Raw genomic sequence first — 18,676 nt, forward strand, 5'->3', positions numbered from 1 at the left:
CTTCCGCCCCTGTGGAACGCAAATCACTTCCGCCCCTGTGGAACGCAAACCACTTCCGCCCTCTGGGACGCAAATCACTTCCGCCCTCTGGGACGCACAACACTTCCGCCCTTGTGGAACGCAAATCACTTCCGCCCTTGTGGAACGCAAATCACTTCCGCCCATGTGGAACGCACACTGCTTTCCAGGTCAGATGACACCTCCGCCAATCACCGCCCGTCCTCCTCCTCACCCCGCCCCCTCCACTTAAAAACATCACCGGGATCCCCGCCCACCGCACCTGAGGACTGACAGCCGGCACGAGGCGACCTAATAATACGGTACTTACCGACACCCCGATATCCCCCAATACCTACCGACCACCACCGAGAGATATGATAGGAGGAGGAGGAGAGGTGTATATAGAGAAGAGATATATGAGAGGTATGAATGATCTATGATTGGAGGAATCTTCCTGATCAGTCACCCCCCCAAATCACAGATTAAAGGGGAACTCCACTGTCATTGGAAGTAAATATCAAATCAATAACAATTTATTATTATATCAAATCACATTCATAGAATGTTTACAATCATTCTCCTTCACTTCCTGTAATATGCTCCGCCCCCAGATATGTCACTTCCTGTAATATGCTCCGCCCCCAGATATGTCACTTTCTGTAATATGCTCCGCCCCCAGATATGTCACTTCCTGTAATATGCTCCGCCCCCAGATATGTCACTTTCTGTAATATGCTCCGCCCCCAGATATGTCACTTCCTGTAATATGCTCCGCCCCCAGATATGTCACTTCCTGTAATATGACCCCCTGGAGGCGCTGTGTACACGGATGGTATACAGAACCCCGCCCCAGATATATCACTTCCTGTAATATGACCCCATGGAGGCGCTGTGTACACGGATGGTATACAGAACCCCGCCCCCAGATATGTCACTTCCTGTAATATGACCCCATGGAGGCGCTGTGTACACGGATGGTATACAGAACCCCGCCCCCAGATATGTCACTTCCTGTAATATGACCCCCTGGAGGCGCTGTGTACAGATGGTATACAGAACCCCGCCCCCAGATATGTCACTTCCTGTAATATGACACCCTGGAGGCGCTGTGTACAGATGGTATACAGAACCCCGCCCCCAGATATGTCACTTCCTGTAATATGACACCCTGGAGGCGCTGTGTACACGGATGGTATACAGAACCCCGCCCCCCAGATATGTCACTTCCTGTAATATGACCCCCTGGAGGCGCTGTGTACAGATGGTATTCATAACCCCGCCCCCAGATATGTCACTTCCTGTAATATGCTCCGCCCCCAGATATGTCACTTCCTGTAATATGCTCCGCCCCCAGATATGTCACTTTCTGTAATATGCTCCGCCCCCAGATATGTCACTTCCTGTAATATGCTCCGCCCCCAGATATGTCACTTCCTGTAATATGCTCCACCCCCAGATGTCACTTCCTGTAATATGCTCCGCCCCCAGATATGTCACTTCCTGTAATATGCTCCGCCCCCAGATATGTCACTTCCTGTAATATGCTCCGCCCCCAGATATGTCACTTCCTGTAATATGACCCCCTGGAGGCGCTGTGTACACGGATGGTATACAGAACCCCGCCCCCAGATATGTCACTTCCTGTAATATGACCCCCTGGAGGCGCTGTGTACAGATGGTATACAGAACCCCGCCCCCAGATATGTCACTTCCTGTAATATGACCCCCTGGAGGCGCTGTGTACAGATGGTATACAGAACCCCGCCCCAGATATATCACTTCCTGTAATATGACACCCTGGAGGCGCTGTGTACAGATGGTATACAGAACCCCGCCCCCAGATATGTTACTTCCTGTAATATGACCCCCTGGAGGCGCTGTGTACAGATGGTATACAGAACCCCGCCCCAGATATATCACTTCCTGTAATATGACACCCTGGAGGCGCTGTGTACAGATGGTATACAGAACCCCGCCCCCAGATATGTCACTTCCTGTAATATGACACCCTGGAGGCGCTGTGTACAGATGGTATTCATAACCCCGCCCCAGATATGTCACTTCCTGTAATGTGCTCCGCCCCCAGATATGTCACTTCCTGTAATATGACCCCCTGGAGGCTATGTGTACAGGGATGGTATACAGAACCCCGCCCCCAGATATGTCACTTCCTCTAATATGACCCCCTGGAGGCACTGTGTACAAGGATGGTATACAGAACCCCGCCCCCAGATATGTCACTTCCTGTAATATGACCCCCTGGAGGCTATGTGTACACGGATGGTATACAGAACCCCGCCCCCAGATATGTCACTTCCTCTAATATGACCCCCTGGAGGCACTGTGTACAAGGATGGTATACAGAACCCCGCCCCCAGATATGTCACTTCCTGTAATATGACCCCCCTGGAGGCGCTGTGTACAGATGGTATACAGAACCCCGCCTCCAGATATGTCACTTCCTGTAATATGACACCCTGGAGGTGCTGTGTACAGATGGTATACAGAACCCCTCCCTCCCCCCAGATATGTCACTTCCTGTAATATGACACCCTGGAGGTGCTGTGTACAGATGGTATACAAAACCCTGCCCCCAGATATGTCAATTCCTGTAATATGACCCCCTGAAGGCGCTGTGTACACGGATGGTATACAGAACCCCGCCCCCAGATATGTCACTTCCTGTAATATGACCCCCTGAAGGCGCTGTGTACATGGATGGTATACAGAACCCCGCCCCCAGATATGTCACTTCCTGTAATATGACCCCCTGGAGGCTATGTGTACACGGATGGTATACAGAACCCCGCCCCCAGATATGTCACTTCCTGTAATATGACACCCTGGAGGCACTGTGTACACGGATGGTATACAGAACCCCGCCCCCAGATATGTCACTTCCTGTAATATGACACCCTGGAGGCGCTGTGTACAAGGATGGTATACAGAACCCCTCCCTCCCCCCAGATATGTCACTTCCTGTAATATGCTCCGCCCCCAGATATGTCACTTCCTGTAATATGCTCCGCCCCTAGATATGTCACTTCCTGTAATATGCTCCGCCCCCAGATATGTCACTTCCTGTATTATGACCGCCTGGAGGCACTGTGTACACGGATAGTATACAGAGCCCCGCCCCCAGATATGTCACTTCCTGCTTGTGTGATTGACTGACTGATTTTCCCAGATACATGTCAGATTTTGTGCATCTCCTGCAACACAAATGTCATTTTTGGGGAGATCCTCCCAATAGGAAATCACATCTGAAGGGATGCAGACCCCACCACATTCCCCATTAGAGCCCTGCAGGTGCACAGCTGATTGATAATTATAAAGTTCCTCCTATTCACTCTACACATGGACACAGAGAAACACACAGGGATTTCATCAAAAAAGGAGGAATGTGCAACAATCCCTGCAATGTACAGAGATCACCCAGAGGAGGGGGAAGGGGGATTGGGTGGGGCTTATTCATGTGGCCCCCATACAGCACTGACTCTCCTGTGTTTTTTCAGGCCTCCTCCAGTGTTCCATCGTCCAGCACTGAGATCAATGTGGGAGGAGCCATCACCGGGGATCATGTGACAGGAGGTGAGATTGAGTAGTTTGTTATCCTTTCTCCTGATTGGCAGTGTGTGAGCTCCAGCCTACTCAGGGGCGGTCCTCAGAGGGTCAGTAATTTCCTTCTTCATGCTCCAATCAACTGATACCCGGAATCTTATTGGTGATTGGTGGTATATGGCACGTTCATTGCTCATAGAGGATGGTACCCGGGGGAGGGGTTTGGGATGACTACTCATGGAGGATGGTTCCCCGGGGGAGGGGTTTGGGATGACTGCTCATGGAGGATGGTTCCCCGGGGGAGGGGTTTGGGATGACTACTCATGGAGGATGGTTCCCCGGGGGAGGGGTTTGGGATGACTGCTCATGGAGGATGGTTCCCGGGGGAGGGGTTTGGGATGACTGCTCATGGAGGATGATTTCCCGGGGGAGGGATTTAGGATGACTGCTCATGGAGGATGTTCCCAGGGGAGGGGTTTAGGATGACTACTGATGGAGGATGATTCCCTGGGGGAGGGGTTTGGGATGACTACTCATGGAGGATGGTTCCCGTAGGGGGTTTGGGATGACTACTCATGGAGGATGGTTCCCGGGGGAGGGGTTTGGGATAACTACTCATGGAGGATGGTTCCCGGGGGAGGGGTTTGTGATGACTACTCATGGAGGATGGTTCCCGGGGGAGGGGTTTGGGATGACTATTCATGGAGGATGGTTCCCAGGGGAGGGGTTTGGGATGACTATTCATGGAGGATGATTCCCCAGGGGAGGGATTTAGGATGACTGCTCATGGAGGATGGTTCCCAGGGGAGGGGTTTGGGATGACTACTCATGGAGGATGGTTCCCAGGGAAGGGTTTGGGATGACTACTCATGGAGGATGGTTTCCGGGGGAGGGGTTTGGGATGACTACTCATGGAGGATGGTTCCCAGGGGGGGTTTGGGATGACTACTCATGGAGGATGGTTCCCGGGGGAAGGGTTTGGGACGACTACTCATGGAGGATGAGTCCTCGGGGGAGGGGTTTAGGATGACTATTCATGGAGGATGGTTTCCCGGGGGGAGGGGTTTGGGATGACTACTCATGGAGGATGGTTCCCGGGGGAGGGGTTTGGGATGACTATTCATGGAGGATGGTTCCCCGGGGGGAGGGGTTTGGGATGACTACTCATGGAGGATGGTTCCCGGGGGAAGGGTTTGGGATGACTACTCATGGAGGATGATTCCTCGGGGGAGGGGTTTGGGATGACTACTCATGGAGGATGGTTCCCGTAGGGGGTTTGGGATGACTACTCATGGAGGATGGTTCCCGTAGGGGGTTTGGGGTGACTACTCATGGAGGATGGTTCCCGGGGGAGGGGTTTGGGATAACTACTCATGGAGGATGGTTCCCGGGGGAGGGGTTTGTGATGACTACTCATGGAGGATGGTTCCCGGGGGAGGGGTTTGGGATGACTATTCATGGAGGATGGTTCCCGGGGGAGGGGTTTGGGATGACTACTCATGGAGGATGGTTCCCGGGGGAGGGGTTTGTGATGACTACTCATGGACTATGGTTCCCGGGGGAGGGGTTTGGGATGATTATTCATGGAGGATGGTTCCCCGGGGGGAGGGGTTTGGGATGACTACTCATGGAGGATGGTTCCCGGGGGGAGGGGTTTGGGATGACTACTCATGGAGGATTGTACCCGGGGGAGGGGTTTGGGATGACTATTTATGGAGGATGATTCCCCAGGGGAGGGGTTTGGGATGACTACTCATGGAGGATGGTTCCCGGGGGAGGGGTTTGGGATGACTACTCATGGAGGATGGTTCCCGGGGGAGGGGTTTGGGATGACTACTCATGGAGGATGGTTCCTCGGGGGGAGGGGTTTGGGATGACTACTCATGGAGGATGGTTCCCGGGGGGAGGGGTTTGAGATGACTACTCACGGAGGATGGTTCCCGGGGGAGGGGTTTGGGATGACTACTCATGGAGGATGGTTCCCGGGGGGAGGGGTTTGGGATGACTACTCATGGAGGATGGTTCCCCAGTGGGGAGGGGTTTGGGATGACTACTCATGGAGGATGGTTCCCGGGGGAGGGGTTTGGGATAACTACTCATGGAGGATGGTTCCCGGGGGAGGGGTTTGGGATGACTACTCATGGAGGATGGTTCCCGGGGGAGGGGTTTGGGATGACTACTCATGGAGGATGGTTCCCGGGGGGGGGTTTGGGATGACTACTCATGGAGGATGAGTCCTCGTGGGAGGGGTTTAGGATGACTACTCATGGAGGATGATTCCTCGGGGGAGGGGTTTGGGATGACTACTCATGGAGGATATTTCCCCGGGGGAGGGGTTTGGAATGTCTACTCATGGAGGATGGTTCCCGGGGGAGGGATTTGGGATGACTACTCATGGAGGATGGTTCCCAGGGGAGGGGTTTGGGATGACTACTCATGGAGGATCGTTCCTCGGGGGGGAGGGGTTTGGGATGACTACTCATGGAGGATGGTTCCCCAGGGGAGGGGTTCGGGATGACTACTCATGGAGGATGATTCCTCGGGGGAGGGGTTTGGGATGACTACTCATGGAGGATGGTTCCCGGGGGAGGGGTTTGGGATGACTACTCATGGAGGATGGTTCCCCGGGGAGGGGTTTGGGATGACTACTCATGGAGGATGGTTCCCCGGGGGAGGGGTTTGTGATGACTACTCATGGAGGATGATTCCTCGGGGGAGGGGTTTGGGATGACTACTCATGGAGGATGGTTCCTCGGGGGAGGGGTTTGTGATGACTACTCATGGAGGATGATTCCTCGGGGGAGGGGTTTGTGATGACTACTCATGGAGGATGGTTCCCGGGGGAGGGGTTTGGGATGACTATTCATGGAGGATGATTCCCCAGGGGAGGGATTTAGGATGACTGCTCATGGAGGATGGTTCCCAGGGGAGGGGTTTGGGATGACTACTCATGGAGAATGGTTCCCAGGGAAGGGTTTTGGATGACTACTCATGGAGGATGGTTCCCGGGGGGGGTTTGGGATGACTACTCATGGAGGATGGTTCCCAGGGGGGGTTTGGGATGACTACTCATGGAGGATGGTTCCCGGGGGAAGGGTTTGGGACGACTACTCATGGAGGATGAGTCCTCGGGGGAGGGGTTTAGGATGACTATTCATGGAGGATGGTTTCCCGGGGGGAGGGGTTTGGGATGACTACTCATGGAGGATGGTTCCCGGGGGAGGGGTTTGGGATGACTACTCATGGAGGATGGTTTCCGGGGGGAGGGGTTTGGGATGACTACTCATGGAGGATGGTTCCCGGGGGGAGGGGTTTGGGATGACTACTCATGGAGGATGGTTCCCGGGGGAGGGGTTTGGGATGACTATTCATGGAGGATGATTCCCCAGGGGAGGGGTTTGGGATGACTACTCATGGAGGATGGTTCCCGGGGGAGGGGTTTGGGATGACTATTCATGGAGGATGATTCCCCAGGGGAATGGAGGATGGTTCCCGGGGGTGGGGTTTGGGATAACTACTCATGGAGGATGGTTCCCGGGGGAGGGGTTTGGGATGACTACTCATGGAGGATGGTTCCCGGGGGAGGGGTTTGGGATGACTACTCATGGAGGATGGTTCCCGGGGGGGGGGTTTGGGATGACTACTCATGGAGGATGAGTCCTCGTGGGAGGGGTTTAGGATGACTACTCATGGAGGATGATTCCTCGGGGGAGGGGTTTGGGATGACTATTCATGGAGGATGATTCCCCAGGGGAGGGGTTTGGGATGACTACTCATGGAGGATGGTTCCCGGGGAGGGGTTTGGGATGACTACTCATGGAGGATGGTTCCCGGGGGAGGGGTTTGGGATGACTACTCATGGAGGATGGTTCCCGGGGGAGGGGTTTGGGATGACTACTCATGGAGGATGGTTCCCGGGGGAGGGGTTTGGGATGACTACTCATGGAGGATGGTTCCTCGGGGGGAGGGGTTTGGGATGACTACTCATGGAGGATGGTTCCCGGGGGGAGGGGTTTGGGATGACTACTCACGGAGGATGGTTCCCGGGGGAGGGGTTTGGGATGACTACTCATGGAGGATGGTTCCCGGGGGGAGGGGTTTGGGATGACTACTCATGGAGGATGGTTCCCGGGGGGAGGGGTTTGGGATGACTACTCATGGAGGATGGTTCCCCAGTGGGGAGGGGTTTGGGATGACTACTCATGGAGGATGGTTCCCGGGGGAGGGGTTTGGGATAACTACTCATGGAGGATGGTTCCCGGGGGAAGGGTTTGGGATGACTACTCATGGAGGATGATTCCTCAGGGGAGGGGTTTGGGATGACTACTCATGGAGGATGGTTCCCGGGGGAGGGGTTTGGGATAACTACTCATGGAGGATGGTTCCCGGGGGAGGGGTTTGGGATGACTACTCATGGAGGATGGTTCCCGGGGGAGGGGTTTGTGATGACTACTCATGGAGGATGGTTCCCGGGGGGGGGTTGGGATGACTACTCATGGAGGATGAGTCCTCGGGGGAGGGGTTTGGGATGACTACTCATGGAGGATATTTCCCCAGGGGAGGGGTTTGGGATGACTACTTATGGAGGATGGTTCCCGGGGGAGGGGTTTGGGATGACTATTCATGGAGGATGATTCCCCAGGGGAGGGATTTAGGATGACTGCTCATGGAGGATGGTTCCCAGGGGAGGGGTTTGGGATGACTACTCATGGAGGATGGTTCCCAGGGAAGGGTTTGGGATGACTACTCATGGAGGATGGTTCCCGGGGGAGGGGTTTGGGATGACTACTCATGGAGGATGGTTCCCAGGGGGGGTTTGGGATGACTACTCATGGAGGATGGTTCCCGGGGGAAGGGTTTGGGACGACTACTCATGGAGGATGAGTCCTCGGGGGAGGGGTTTAGGATGACTATTCATGGAGGATGGTTTCCCGGGGGGAGGGGTTTGGGATGACTACTCATGGAGGATGGTTCCCGGGGGACGGGTTTGGGATGACTATTCATGGAGGATGGTTCCCCGGGGGGAGGGGTTTGGGATGACTACTCACGGAGGATGGTTCCCGGGGGAGGGGTTTGGGATGACTACTCATGGAGGATGGTTCCCGGGGGGAGGGGTTTGGGATGACTACTCATGGAGGATGGTTCCCGGGGGGAGGGGTTTGGGATGACTACTCATGGAGGATGGTTCCCCAGTGGGGAGGGGTTTGGGATGACTACTCATGGAGGATGGTTCCCGGGGGAGGGGTTTGGGATAACTACTCATGGAGGATGGTTCCCGGGGGAAGGGTTTGGGATGACTACTCATGGAGGATGATTCCTCAGGGGAGGGGTTTGGGATGACTACTCATGGAGGATGGTTCCCGGGGGAGGGGTTTGGGATAACTACTCATGGAGGATGGTTCCCGGGGGAGGGGTTTGGGATGACTACTCATGGAGGATGGTTCCCGGGGGAGGGGTTTGTGATGACTACTCATGGAGGATGGTTCCCGGGGGGGGGTTGGGATGACTACTCATGGAGGATGGTTCCCGGGGGAGGGGTTTGGGATGACTACTCATGGAGGATGGTTCCCGGGGGAGGGGTTTGTGATGACTACTCATGGAGGATGGTTCCCGGGGGGGGGTTGGGATGACTACTCATGGAGGATGAGTCCTCGGGGGAGGGGTTTGGGATGACTACTCATGGAGGATATTTCCCCAGGGGAGGGGTTTGGGATGACTACTTATGGAGGATGGTTCCCGGGGGAGGGGTTTGGGATGACTATTCATGGAGGATGATTCCCCAGGGGAGGGATTTAGGATGACTGCTCATGGAGGATGGTTCCCAGGGGAGGGGTTTGGGATGACTACTCATGGAGGATGGTTCCCAGGGAAGGGTTTGGGATGACTACTCATGGAGGATGGTTCCCGGGGGAGGGGTTTGGGATGACTACTCATGGAGGATGGTTCCCAGGGGGGGTTTGGGATGACTACTCATGGAGGATGGTTCCCGGGGGAAGGGTTTGGGACGACTACTCATGGAGGATGAGTCCTCGGGGGAGGGGTTTAGGATGACTATTCATGGAGGATGGTTTCCCGGGGGGAGGGGTTTGGGATGACTACTCATGGAGGATGGTTCCCGGGGGACGGGTTTGGGATGACTATTCATGGAGGATGGTTCCCCGGGGGGAGGGGTTTGGGATGACTACTCACGGAGGATGGTTCCCGGGGGAGGGGTTTGGGATGACTACTCATGGAGGATGGTTCCCGGGGGGAGGGGTTTGGGATGACTACTCATGGAGGATGGTTCCCGGGGGGAGGGGTTTGGGATGACTACTCATGGAGGATGGTTCCCCAGTGGGGAGGGGTTTGGGATGACTACTCATGGAGGATGGTTCCCGGGGGAGGGGTTTGGGATAACTACTCATGGAGGATGGTTCCCGGGGGAAGGGTTTGGGATGACTACTCATGGAGGATGATTCCTCAGGGGAGGGGTTTGGGATGACTACTCATGGAGGATGGTTCCCGGGGGAGGGGTTTGGGATAACTACTCATGGAGGATGGTTCCCGGGGGAGGGGTTTGGGATGACTACTCATGGAGGATGGTTCCCGGGGGAGGGGTTTGTGATGACTACTCATGGAGGATGGTTCCCGGGGGGGGGTTGGGATGACTACTCATGGAGGATGAGTCCTCGGGGGAGGGGTTTGGGATGACTACTCATGGAGGATATTTCCCCAGGGGAGGGGTTTGGGATGACTACTTATGGAGGATGGTTCCCGGGGGAGGGGTTTGGGATGACTATTCATGGAGGATGATTCCCCAGGGGAGGGATTTAGGATGACTGCTCATGGAGGATGGTTCCCAGGGGAGGGGTTTGGGATGACTACTCATGGAGGATGGTTCCCAGGGAAGGGTTTGGGATGACTACTCATGGAGGATGGTTCCCGGGGGAGGGGTTTGGGATGACTACTCATGGAGGATGGTTCCCAGGGGGGGTTTGGGATGACTACTCATGGAGGATGGTTCCCGGGGGAAGGGTTTGGGACGACTACTCATGGAGGATGAGTCCTCGGGGGAGGGGTTTAGGATGACTATTCATGGAGGATGGTTTCCCGGGGGGAGGGGTTTGGGATGACTACTCATGGAGGATGGTTCCCGGGGGACGGGTTTGGGATGACTATTCATGGAGGATGGTTCCCCGGGGGGAGGGGTTTGGGATGACTACTCATGGAGGATGGTTCCCGGGGGAAGGGTTTGGGATGACTACTCATGGAGGATGATTCCTCAGGGGAGGGGTTTGGGATGACTACTCATGGAGGATGGTTCCCGGGGGAGGGGTTTGGGATGACTACTCATGGAGGATGGTTCCCGGGGGAAGGGTTTGTGATGACTACTCATGGAGGATGGTTCCCGGGGGAGGGGTTTGGGATGACTACTCATGGAGGATGGTTCCCGGGGGAGGGGTTTGGGATAACTACTCATGGAGGATGGTTCCCGGGGGAGGGGTTTGTGATGACTACTCATGGAGGATGGTTCCCGGGGGAGGGGTTTGGGATGACTATTCATGGAGAATGGTTCCCGGGGGAGGGGTTTGGGATGACTACTCATGGAGGATGGTTCCCGGGGGAGGGGTTTGTGATGACTACTCATGGACTATGGTTCCCGGGGGAGGGGTTTGGGATGATTATTCATGGAGGATGGTTCCCCGGGGGGAGGGGTTTGGGATGACTACTCATGGAGGATGGTTCCCGGGGGGAGGGGTTTGGGATGACTACTCATGGAGGATTGTACCCGGGGGAGGGGTTTGGGATGACTATTTATGGAGGATGATTCCCCAGGGGAGGGGTTTGGGATGACTACTCATGGAGGATGGTTCCCGGGGGAGGGGTTTGGGATGACTACTCATGGAGGATGGTTCCCGGGGGAGGGGTTTGGGATGACTACTCATGGAGGATGGTTCCTCGGGGGGAGGGGTTTGGGATGACTACTCATGGAGGATGGTTCCCGGGGGGAGGGGTTTGAGATGACTACTCACGGAGGATGGTTCCCGGGGGAGGGGTTTGGGATGACTACTCATGGAGGATGGTTCCCGGGGGGAGGGGTTTGGGATGACTACTCATGGAGGATGGTTCCCCAGTGGGGAGGGGTTTGGGATGACTACTCATGGAGGATGGTTCGCGGGGGAGGGGTTTGGGATAACTACTCATGGTGGATGGTTCCCGGGGGAGGGGTTTGGGATGACTACTCATGGAGGATGGTTCCCGGGGGAGGGGTTTGGGATGACTACTCATGGAGGATGGTTCCCGGGGGGGGGTTTGGGATGACTACTCATAGAGGATGAGTCCTCGTGGGAGGGGTTTAGGATGACTACTCATGGAGGATGATTCCTCGGGGGAGGGGTTTGGGATGACTACTCATGGAGGATATTTCCCCGGGGGAGGGGTTTGGAATGTCTACTCATGGAGGATGGTTCCCGGGGGAGGGATTTGGGATGACTACTCATGGAGGATGGTTCCCAGGGGAGGGGTTTGGGATGACTACTCATGGAGGATCGTTCCTCGGGGGGGAGGGGTTTGGGATGACTACTCATGGAGGATGGTTCCCCAGGGGAGGGGTTCGGGATGACTACTCATGGAGGATGATTCCTCGGGGGAGGGGTTTGGGATGACTACTCATGGAGGATGGTTCCCGGGGGAGGGGTTTGGGATGACTACTCATGGAGGATGGTTCCCCGGGGAGGGGTTTGGGATGACTACTCATGGAGGATGGTTCCCCGGGGGAGGGGTTTGTGATGACTACTCATGGAGGATGATTCCTCGGGGGAGGGGTTTGGGATGACTACTCATGGAGGATGGTTCCTCGGGGGAGGGGTTTGTGATGACTACTCATGGAGGATGATTCCTCGGGGGAGGGGTTTGTGATGACTACTCATGGAGGATGGTTCCCGGGGGAGGGGTTTGGGATGACTATTCATGGAGGATGGTTCCCAGGGGAGGGGTTTGGGATGACTATTCATGGAGGATGATTCCCCAGGGGAGGGATTTAGGATGACTGCTCATGGAGGATGGTTCCCAGGGGAGGGGTTTGGGATGACTACTCATGGAGGATGGTTCCCAGGGAAGGGTTTTGGATGACTACTCATGGAGGATGGTTCCCGGGGGGGGTTTGGGATGACTACTCATGGAGGATTGTTCCCAGGGGGGGTTTGGGATGACTACTCATGGAGGATGGTTCCCGGGGGAAGGGTTTGGGACGACTACTCATGGAGGATGAGTCCTCGGGGGAGGGGTTTAGGATGACTATTCATGGAGGATGGTTTCCCGGGGGGAGGGGTTTGGGATGACTACTCATGGAGGATGGTTCCCGGGGGAGGGGTTTGGGATGACTACTCATGGAGGATGGTTTCCGGGGGGAGGGGTTTGGGATGACTACTCATGGAGGATGGTTCCCGGGGGGAGGGGTTTGGGATGACTACTCATGGAGGATGGTTCCCGGGGGAGGGGTTTGGGATGACTATTCATGGAGGATGATTCCCCAGGGGAATGGAGGATGGTTCCCGGGGGAGGGGTTTGGGATAACTACTCATGGAGGATGGTTCCCGGGGGAGGGGTTTGGGATGACTACTCATGGAGGATGGTTCCCGGGGGAGGGGTTTGGGATGACTACTCATGGAGGATGGTTCCCGGGGGGGGGGGGTTTGGGATGACTACTCATGGAGGATGAGTCCTCGTGGGAGGGGTTTAGGATGACTACTCATGGAGGATGATTCCTCGGGGGAGGGGTTTGGGATGACTACTCATGGAGGATATTTCCCCAGGGGAGGGGTTTGGGATGACTACTTATGGAGGATGGTTCCCGGGGGAGGGGTTTGGGATGACTACTCATGGAGGATATTTCCCCGGGGGAGGGGTTTGGAATGTCTACTCATGGAGGATGGTTCCCGGGGGAGGGATTTGGGATGACTACTCATGGAGGATGGTTCCCAGGGGAGGGGTTTGGGATGACTACTCATGGAGGATCGTTCCTCGGGGGGAGGGGTTTGGGATGACTACTCATGGAGGATGGTTCCCCAGGGGAGGGGTTCGGGATGACTACTCATGGAGGATGATTCCTCGGGGGAGGGGTTTGGGATGACTACTCATGGAGGATGGTTCCCGGGGGAGGGGTTTGGGATGACTACTCATGGAGGATGGTTCCCCGGGGAGGGGTTTGGGATGACTACTCATGGAGGATGGTTCCCCGGGGGAGGGGTTTGTGATGACTACTCATGGAGGATGATTCCTCGGGGGAGGGGTTTGGGATGACTACTCATGGAGGATGGTTCCTCGGGGGAGGGGTTTGTGATGACTACTCATGGAGGATGGTTCCCGGGGGGGGTTTGGGATAACTACTCATGGAGGATGATTCCTCGGGGGAGGGGTTTGTGATGACTACTCATGGAGGATGGTTCCCGGGGGAGGGGTTTGGGATGACTACTCATGGAGGATGGTTCCCGGGGGAGGGGTTTGGGATGACTACTCATGGAGGATGGTTCCTCGGGGGGTGGTTTGGGATGACTATTCATGGAGGATGATTCCTCGGGGGAGGGGTTTGTGATGACTACTCATGGAGGATGGTTCCCGGGGGAGGGGTTTGGGATGACTACTCATGGAGGATGGTTCCCGGGGGAGGGGTTTGGGATGACTATTCATGGAGGATGGTTCCCCGGGGGGTGGTTTGGGATGACTATTCATGGAGGATGGTTCCCCGGGGGGAGAGGTTTGGGATGACTACTCATGGAGGTTGGCTCCCCAGGGGAGGGGTTTGGGATGACTATTCATGGGGGTTGGTTCCCCAGGGGAGGGGTTTGGGATGACTATTCATGGAGGATGGTTCCCCGGGGGGAGGGGTTTGGGATGACTATTCATGGAGGATGGTTCCCCGGGGGAGGGGTTTGGGATGACTATTTATGGAGGATGGTTCCCCGGGGGAGGGGTTTGGGATGACTACTCATGGAGGATGGTTCCCGGGGGAGGGGTTTGGGATGACTACTCATGGAGGATGGTTCCCCGGGGAGGGGTTTGGGATGACTACTCATGGAGGATGGTTCCCCGGGGGGGGGGGGGGGTTTGGGATGACTACTCATGGAGGATGGTTCCCGGGGGGAGGGGTTTAGGATGACTACTCATGGAGGATGTTCCCGGGGGGAGGGGTTTGGGATGACTACTTATGGAGGATGGTTCCCGGGGGAGGGGTTTGGGATGACTATTCATGGAGGATGGTTCCCCGGGGGGGAGGGGTTTGGGATGACTATTCATGTAGGATGGTTCCCCGGGTGAGGGGTCTGGGATGACTACTCATGGAGGATGGTTCCCGGGGGGAGGGGTTTGGGATAATTACTCATGGAGAATGTTTCCCGGTGGAAGGGTTTGGGATGACTACTCATGGAGGATGGTTCCGGGGGAGGGGTTTGGGATAACTACTCATGGAGGATGATTCCTCGGGGGAGGGGTTTAGGATGACTGCTCATGGAGGATGGTTCCCGGGGGAGGGGTTTGGGATGACTAATCATGGAGGATGGTTCCGGGGGAGGGGTTTGGGATAACTACTCATGGAGGATGATTCCTCGGGGGAGGGGTTTAGGATGACTACTCATGGAGGATGGTTCCCGGTGGAAGGGTTTGGGATGGCTACTCGTGGAGGATGGTTCCCCGGGGGAGGGGTTTGGGATGACTACTCATGGAGGATGGTTCCCGGGGGAGGGGTTTGGGATAACTACTCATGGAGGATGGTTCCTGGGGGAGGGGTTTGGGATGACTACTCATGGAGGATGGTTCCCGGGGGGAGGTGTTTGGGATAATTACTCATGGAGGATGATTCCTCGGGGGAGGGGTTTAGGATGACTACTCATGGAGGATGGTTCCCAGGGGAAGGGTTTGGGATGACTACTCATGGAGGATGGTTCCCAGTAGGGGGTTTGGGATGACTACTCATGAAGGATGAGTCCTCGTGGGAGGGGTTTAGAATGACTACTCATGGAGGATGATTCCTCGGGGGAGGGGTTTGGGATGACTACTCGTGGAGGATGGTTCCCCGGGGAGGGGTTTGGGATGACTACTCATGGAGGTTGGTTCCCCAGGGGAGGGGTTTGGGATGACTACTCATGGAGGATGTTCCCCCGGGGGAGGGGTTTGGGATGACTACTCGTGGAGAATGGTACCCGGGGGAGGGATTTGGGATGACTACTCATGGAGGATGGTTCCCCGGGGGAGGGGTTTGGGATGACTACTCATGGAGGATGATTCCCGGGGGAGGGGTTTGGGATGACTACTCATGGAGGATGTTCCCCAGGGGAGGGGTTCGGGATGACTACTCATGGAGGATGTTCCCCGGGGGAGGGGTTTGGGATGACTACTCATGGAGGATGATTCCTCAGGGGAGGGGTTTGGGATGACTACTCATGGAGGATGATTCCTCAGGGAGGGGTTTGTGATGACTACTCCACTACTTGTGATGACTACTCAAAGATAGCTCCACGTGGGCGGGGTTTTGATTGGCTGGCTGCTCAGAAGGGAGGATTGTGTTTGTGATATTCTGTAGGGATGGGGAGGGGTTTGTATAGGAGGCTCCCTGGGTGGGTTTTGTACACCTGAGGTGTCGGAGAGCCGCCTGCAAGGATCCGCCCCTCTGACTCCGCCTCTGACCTCCCTTCTATAATTAAGAGTCACTTTCTTCTGATCACCCTCCATGATCGAATGTTTTCTCCAGCTGAGATGCCGCCGTTGGTGGATTCCATTCCCCCCGGTTGTAGATAACCCCTTCGATGGATATATACCCCTCCATGTCACAGACAGATGCTCCTTCTCCCAGCAGTGATGGGTGCTCTCCTCTGACAGCTGGGAGGAGGCGGCTCAGCCTGCCGGAGACTTCAGGACCTGCAGGACTCTGTACACCCCCCCACCCACCTATACCCACCTGACTCTGAACACCCCCCCACCTGTACCTTCCTGACTCTGTACACCCCCCCACCTGTACCCACCTGACTGTACACCCCCCACATGTACCCACCTGACTATGTACACCCCCCCACCTGTACCCACCTGACTTTACACCCCCCACCTGTACCCACCTGACTCTGAACACCCCCCCACCTGTACCTATCTGACTCTGTACACCCCCCCACCTGTACCCACCTGACTTTACACCCCCCCACCTGTACCCACCTGACTTTACACCCCCCACCTGTACCCACCTGACTATGTACACCCCCCCACCTGTACCCACCTGACTCTGTACACCCCCCCCACCTGTACCCACCTGACTCTGTACACCCCCACCCCCCCACCCACCTGTACCCACCTGACTATGTACACCCCCCCACCCACCTGTACCCACCTGACTCTGTACACCCCCCACCTGTACCCACCTTACTATGTACAACCCCCCCACCTTTTTCCCCCTGACTTTGTACACCCCACCACCTGTACCCACCTGACTCTGTACACCCCCCCACCTGTACCCACCTGACTTTACACCCCCCACCTGTACCCACCTGACTATGTACACCCCCCCACCTGTACCCACCTGACTCTGTACACCCCCACCCCCCCACCCACCTGTACCCACCTGACTATGTACACCCCCCCACCCACCTGTACCCACCTGACTCTGTACACCCCCCCACCTGTACCCACCTATGTACACCCCCCACCCACCTGTACCCACCTGACTCTGTACACCCCCCACCTGTACCCACCTTACTATGTACAACCCCCCCACCTTTTTCCCCCTGACTCTGTACACCCCCCACCTGTACCCACCTGACTCTGTACACCCCCCCACCTGTACCCACCTGACTCTGTACAACCCCCCCCCACCTGTACCCACCTGACTCTGTACAAGCCCCCCCACCTGTACCCACCTGACTCTGTACAAGCCCCCCCCCCCACCTGTACCCACCTGACTCTGTACACCCCCACCTGTACCCACCTGACTCTGTACAACCCCCCCCCGCACCTGTACCCACCTGACTCTGTACACCCCCCCACCTGTACCCACCTGACTCTGTACACCCCCCCACCTGTACCCACCTGACTCTGTACACCCCCCCCATCTGTACCCACCTGACTCTGTACACCCCCCCACCTGTACCCACCTGACTCTGTACACCCCCCCCACCTGTACCCACCTGACTCTGTACACCCCCCCCCCACCTGTACCCACCTGACTCTGTACACCCCCCCCACCTGTACCCACCTGACTCTGTACACCCCCCCCCCCCACCTGTACCCACCTGACTCTGTACACCCCCACCTGTAGCCACCTGACTCTGTACACCACCCCCATCTGTACCCACCTGACTCTGTACACCACCCCCATCTGTACCCACCTGACTCTGTACACCCCCCCACCTGTACCCACCTGACTCTGTACACCCCCCCCCACCTGTACCCACCTGACTCTGTACACCCCCCCCCCCACCTGTACCCACCTGACTCTGTACACCCCCCCCCCCCACCTGTACCCACCTGACTCTGTACACCCCCACCTGTACCCACCTGACTCTATACTCCCCCACCTGTACCCACCTGACTCTGTACACCCCCACCTGTAGCCACCTGACTCTATACACCCCCCCACCTGTACCCACCTGACTCTGTATATCCCCCCCACCTGTACCCACCTGACTCTGTACACCTCACCTGTACCCACCTGACTCTGTACACCCCCCCCACCTGTACCCACCTGACTATACCCTCCCACCTGTACCCACCTGACTCTGTACAGCCCCCAACCTGTACCCACCTGACTCTGTACACACCCCCCCCCACTTGTACCCACCTGACTCTGTACACCGCCACCTGTACCCACCTGACTGTACACCCCCCCACCTGTACCCAAATGAATCTGTACACCCCCCCCACCTGTACCCACCTGAGTGACTCTGTAAACCCCACCTGTACCCACCTTACTCTGTACACCTCACCTGTACCCACCTGACTCTGTACACCTCACCTGTACCCACCTGACTTTGTACACCTCACCTGTACCCACCTGACTCTGTACACCTCACCTGTACCCACCTGACTTTGTACACCCCACCTGTACCCACCTGACTCTGTACACCTCACCTGTACCCACCTGACTCTGTACACCTCA

At 56.4% G+C, this 18,676-nt stretch overlaps 1 protein-coding gene across 2 annotated transcripts in view; it reads left to right on the forward strand.

Moving 5' to 3' along the window:
- The first annotated feature begins 230 nt into the window (after positions 1-230).
- Positions 231-18,676, forward strand: part of LOC141133889 (monocarboxylate transporter 13-like) — a 51,433-nt gene continuing 32,987 nt past the window's right edge. The window contains exons 1-2 of one of the 2 annotated variants that reach the window (XM_073623492.1): positions 231-320; positions 3,516-3,591. The gene's annotated coding sequence lies outside the window, so the exon portion shown is untranslated. Of the gene's footprint in view, positions 424-3,515; positions 3,592-18,676 lie in introns of both variants that reach the window. The other variant, XM_073623491.1, reaches the window with a different exon arrangement.

The sequence above is a fragment of the Aquarana catesbeiana genome, linkage group LG03, assembly GCF_042186555.1.
Source record: "Aquarana catesbeiana isolate 2022-GZ linkage group LG03, ASM4218655v1, whole genome shotgun sequence".
NCBI classification, from domain to species: domain Eukaryota; kingdom Metazoa; phylum Chordata; class Amphibia; order Anura; family Ranidae; genus Aquarana; species Aquarana catesbeiana.